Here is a 6,099-nt window from a genome sequence, read left to right on the forward strand (position 1 = left end):
AGGAGCGAAGATTAGATTGGGATGAAGCAATGCCACAGTATATGTATGAAAGATGGAGAAAGTTATTTAAAGAAATGTATGAGTTAGAAACTTTGACGTTCCATAGATGTGTGAAGCCTAAAGACGCCGTTGGTAAGCCTGATTTAGTCATTTTTGCAGATGCAAGTAAGTTAGCTTATGGAGCCTGTGCGTACTTGAGGTGGAAAGTGAGGGAAGGACCCTATGTAAGTAAACTCTTGATGGCAAAGAATAGGATTGCTCCTACTCGACAGCTCACCATCCCACGGTTAGAGTTGTGTGGGGCTGTGTTGGCCTGCCGGTTGAGGACTGTGATTGAGAAGGAAATAGACATTGAACTTGAGTCAGTCATACATATTATTGATTCATCTATTGTCAGAGCACAAATTTGTAATAAGTCAAGCAGTTTTAATATTTTTGTCGCTACTAGAGTAGCAGAAATTCAACTAAATCAAAATCTGTTGAATGGTTTTGGACATCCTCAGGAAATAATCCAGCAGACTTAACTACAAGGCCTACACACCCTATGCTTTTAGATTCTGATTCTTTATGGCAGAATGGACCCCATTTATGTGTTTACCTGTTAGTGAATGGCCCATCAGTCAGTCAAATGATCGCGAACTACCAGATATTGCTCCAGTCAAAATTGTAAATAATCTATATAGGGATAATACTGTTATAATTGATGTAAATAGATATGGTAGTTACAGTAAGCTTTTAAGAGTGACTGCTAGAGTTTTGAAGGCAGTTAGGTTGAGGTCATTTAAAGGTGTCTTTTTAGTTCCTCACTCAGATGATCTGAAAGTAGCAGAGGATATATGGGTGGGGTGGGTGCCAGAAGACTATAGCTGGATGATGGAAAAAAGAGATATGAGAGACTTGGAGCTGTGATGAATGAGGAAGGTTTAATATGTGTTGGTCAAAGGATTTCAGTATGGCTGAAGGATAATTGGAACAGGAGTACATTTGTATTGTTACCTGTGAGGCATTCATTCACAAGATTGTATGTTAAACACATCCATGAGATAGATCATGCTGGTGTAGAGGTAACCTTAGCCAAATTGCAATCCAAGTTTTGGGTGCCTGGAGCCAGGAAACTTATAAAGTCAGTGAAGGCTCGGTGTGTCATTTGTCGTAAATTGGCTAAGAAGACTGAAGAGCAATGCATGGGTCAGTGTCCATCTGAGAGACTTCAACCCGCCCCACCCTTTTTTAATACAGCTATTGATTTGTTTGGACCATTTATTGTGAAAGACACGGTCAAGAGGCGCACTACAAAAAGGGTTTATGGGATAATCTTTAATTGTATGGTGAGTAGAGCTGTGTACTTAGATTTAGCAGAGGGTTATGATACAGAGAATTTTTTAATGACATTACATAGGTTTGTCTCCATAAGAGGATTTCCAAAGCGTATGCATTCAGATGGAGGCACACAGTTAGTAGCAGCTAACAAAGAATTGCGAACTATGGCCAGGAACTGGAATATGACACAAATTTTAGAGTTTGGTAGTGTTTTCAGAATGAGTTGGACATTCAACAAGTCTGCAGATGCTCCATGGGAGAATGGGTGCAGCGAATCTCTGATAAAGTCTGTAAAGAGATGTATTATGATGTCTGTTGGTACTAATATTCTTTCATGGAGTGAGCTTCAGACTTGTATGTTTGAGATTGCTAATTTAATGAATAGTCGTCCAATTGGTCTCAAACCAGGGTTTGATCCCAGTTTGGGCCTTTATCTTTGCCCTAATGACTTGCTCTTAGGTCATACAGGTGTCAGAGTCCCAAGTGGATTATGGGATGAAAGTAATAATCCAAGGCAAAGTTTTCAGTTTATGCAGAAGATTGTAAATTCTTTTTGGAAGAGGTGGCATCTAGATTATTTTTCTTCACTTTTAGTTAGGCAAAAATGGCATACTCAGCGTAGGAATTTAAGACCAGGTGATATTGTACTTATACAGGAAAACAATATTGTAAAGGGTGCATGGAAAATGGCCGAAGTTGCCGTAGCTGTACCTGGAAGTGATGGTCATGTACGAGATGTAACCTTGAGGTATAAAGTGCATAAACCAGGTCCACAGTACAAAGGTCAAACCGATATGTTAATTAAACGGTCCGCTCATAGACTGATAGTTTTACTTCCTGTTGAAGAGCGTGGTGAATGTTGAGTTATGGTGGGGGGAGTGTATGAATTAATCATAATTATTTATAATTGTATATGTGTGTGTGTTGACAGGTGTCGGTTGGCCTCCTAGCCGGGTGTGCAAATGTAGGCTGATTTCTGTTTTTGTTTATTTGTAGAGGTAATACGTCCAGAGTGTACTGGCAGAGGTGTATGGCCAGCATTGCACCGGTTAAGCATGTGTGGGAGTTTGATATGGAGCGCCAAGGTGTAAGTTACTGTATTGATTAATCATATGTACTTATGTTTATGATGAATTTGCAATGTTATAGTGGGATATACTGTATGTTTGTATTTGTAATGGAGTTAGTGTTATTGCTGTGTTGGGTACAATGGACTGCTTACATTTTATATTTGATTATACGAATATTGCTGTGTTGTTTTGCATATTTTATTAGGATTACATTTTAAGTGTCTGTTTACAATTTGGAGGTTTGTTTTAATTTGGAAACTTGTTTACAGGCTGAATGTTGCTCAATAAAGTATTCATGTGGCACTTGGTGACTTTGTATCTACCCGATCCGTACACTGATGTTACCTGGCGTAATACGGTCAGCAAAATGAAATTGAATGTTGTCAGTAAGGAGGTTATATACATCCCTTCGGGAATCTTGATCATTTATGCAATCCTGGATATTGTTGAAGTGATCGCTTCCCCTACTCTCTGTGATAGCTTTTTAGTTTTGGGATTTAAGACGAGGATAATCACCAGAATCTAAGTTTCTAGACATTGCATCGGCTCTTAGTTGTTTTTCATTTAACCTGCAGTGCTTAAGAGCAGGTTAGAAGGAACAGAAACCAGAATTATATTAGGGGTCAGAGCAAAGATCAAACAGCAAGCCTAGCATACCAGTCAGAACAAGAATCATCAGATTATTCAACAATAAATTCTCACTCAGGTGAAACCAGGGATGCCACAACACAGTAAATTAAGGGACAAGGCTATAGTTTAGGACTGCCTGTGTCAAAGTGTCTCCAGGCAAGATATTGATGGGAAAAGATAAAGGAAACTGATCAGCTGCAGCAAGTTCCATTCCACCAGAATTAGATTAAGCTTAGATACAATAATAAGAAAAGAACAGTAAGAATCCATTACGGTATGAAGCCCAAGAATATAATGTCCGAAAAGGTATATCGAGCATATTTCTCTCATTTAAGTTTGAACCCAGCAGTAGACTGTAAAATCATAGATGTTCAAGGAAACAGAATCAAATTAATAGGAAAATTTGATTTACCTTTCAAGTTAGGAAGTCTCAATTAAGGAAAAGATTCTAGTTGGAAAGGGAATATACTTTTCATTTCCACACCTACTAATTGGCTATACAACTGTGGCTAAGCAAAGAATCACAATTGAACCAGCTAGAGAACAATCAGTGATTAGGTGTAAGAAATATAAAATACCATTATGTAAAATTATTACAAAACAGAACTCAGGAAAGTCCTCACTGAATGGTATCCTAAGGAAGGGTAAAGTAGAAGAAGAATACCAAGCGTGTAACATGAGTGCACAACAGATCTAACCAGGAAATTTTCTTTAAATTAGACAGAGAATTGAGAGTTAAACGAAAAGAAAGAAATACTAACAGTTACAGAAGAATCACAAATAAGTGGAATATATTATACCTCCAGCTTACATGAAGATAGATAAAGTAAAATAACTGTACAAGTTGAAAATAATAGAGGAGGAAAGGTTAAGCTAACAGAAGGCACTTAATTAGGTATAGCAGAAGCATATAATTGCCCTATTCATGTCTTAGAAAGGGAAACTGTAGCATCCATTAAAAAGGGGAACACAAACTCAACACGTGAAACAGAAGTGAGGAAAACAAAGATATGGACTCAATTGAAGGATATCCAAGAAGACCCCGCTAGAGAAAAATTCACTGACTTATTATGTGAATATAGTGATGTAGTCATCACAGAAGCACACGCCTTGGAAATACAGAAGAAATAACTCATAGAATAGATATTCCTCAGAACACAAAGCCAATGTACATACCTGCCTATAGAGTTGCAGTCCCAGGAGGAGATTATTGAAAGAGAATTACAACAAATGAAGAAGAAAGGAATTACAGAACTATCAAAATCTCTTTGGTCTTTCTACTAATGCTAGTTCCAAGGAGTATCTCATTATAATGGATTCATTATGCAAGGATGATACATTGCTATACTGACGATTTTGTAAGAGTAACACATACAATTGAAGAATATATCAAGTTAGTAAAAGGAATCCTGAGAAGGAAGACAACCTCAACCTAAAGTTAAAAGAGTGTAACTTCCTAAAAGAAAACTAGACTACCTGGAACACACAATAAGTGAAAAGGGTGTTGAAGTAAATGACTTAAAGATTAAGGCAATCAAAGAGTATCCCACACCTAATTGTAGGAAGGATGTAAAATCATTCCTAAGTTTAGCAGGTTTTTTTTACAGAAAGTTCATAAAAGATTTCGCTACTATAACAAATTGTTAAAGGAGCAAATACAGTTCTCGTGGTCACACAAGCAACAAAGCAGCAGACGCATTGTCAAAGTACATACCATAAAGTGAAGGTATAATATGATTACCCAAGGGCTGGTGAACCCATTAACAATGTACTTACTATCCATTATACAGAAGAACTGTCTTGGAAGAATTTCAAAAGAGAACAGAAGACGAAGATTTGAAAGAAATCTTCCAATTTGTGAAAAACAAAAGAGAATTTAAAGCTCAGGAACAGTATAGATGCAATACACATTATACATGATATACTGATCTGAATATGGGAAGAATTTGATCCATTTAAGACATTTCATGGTGTAACTCATAAAGGAATAGTACCTAAGAGCCTAAGAAGTAAGGTTATTGGACTAATGCATGATGACATGAGAGCACACCTAGGAAGAGACGAAAAATTTAGATTAGTAAGATCCTTCCATTGGAAAGATATTTACAAAGATATTAGTAATTTTGTAAAAATTTACAATACGTGTAATAGCTACAAGGTAAATACCAGTAAGGCAGTACCTACAGGGAAGTATCCAAGTCTCCAAACTCAGTTTCAAGGGTAGCATTAGACTTTATCGCTAACTTACGTACCACGAGTAAATGACATAAGAAAGGTGAATCCATGCACTTGATATGCAGAGCTAATGTCAATAACTGTCAGGGGAGCCAAGGAACGTGGCTCCCCTGCCAGTTATTGACGTTAGCTCTGTATATCAAGTGCATGGATTCACCTTTCTTATGTCGATAAGGTCTAATGCTACCCTTCAAACTGAGTTTGGAGACTTGGATACTTCTCTGTAGGTACTGCCTTATTGGTATTTACCTTGTAGCTATTACAAGTATTGTAATAGCTTCTTTGACGAATCTATTACAGATACTCCGCTCCATGGCCTGTCATCTTCAAAAATAGTACAGAATTCAACAATTCGCTAGTACAGAAAGTATGTAGTGCTTTCAAGGTAGGGAAGGTAACTACACAACCATATCACCCAGCTAGTAATGGTCTAGTAGAAAGGAATTACAGAAAAATTTAGATGCATTATGGCATACCATAGGACAAGATCCTGAATGGGTAATCAACTTTTCTCTAGTACAATTGTCATTAAATCCTAGGAATCGTTCCAGCATGAAAGCTAAACCCATAAAAGCTTTGACTAAAGAATCAGAAGAAGAATTTTTATGAGAAGAAACAAGATATAACCTAAGAACCAGAAAGACACATCTCAGTAATTTTAATAAGAAACAAACCCATTAGTTATCCTATTATTTCCTATAACTGATTATTTTATTGCCAAGTTTACCCTCATCAATTGACTTAGGAATAACCTTTGTATTGTTGCAATTCTTACTTTGATTAGTTGGTTTTGTAGTAAAAAAAGTTGGGGTTAAAGTGCACTAACTTCGAATTAGCTTTGTTA

Source organism: Macrobrachium nipponense, chromosome 44, assembly GCF_015104395.2.
Source record: "Macrobrachium nipponense isolate FS-2020 chromosome 44, ASM1510439v2, whole genome shotgun sequence".
In the NCBI taxonomy this organism is placed as follows: domain Eukaryota; kingdom Metazoa; phylum Arthropoda; class Malacostraca; order Decapoda; family Palaemonidae; genus Macrobrachium; species Macrobrachium nipponense.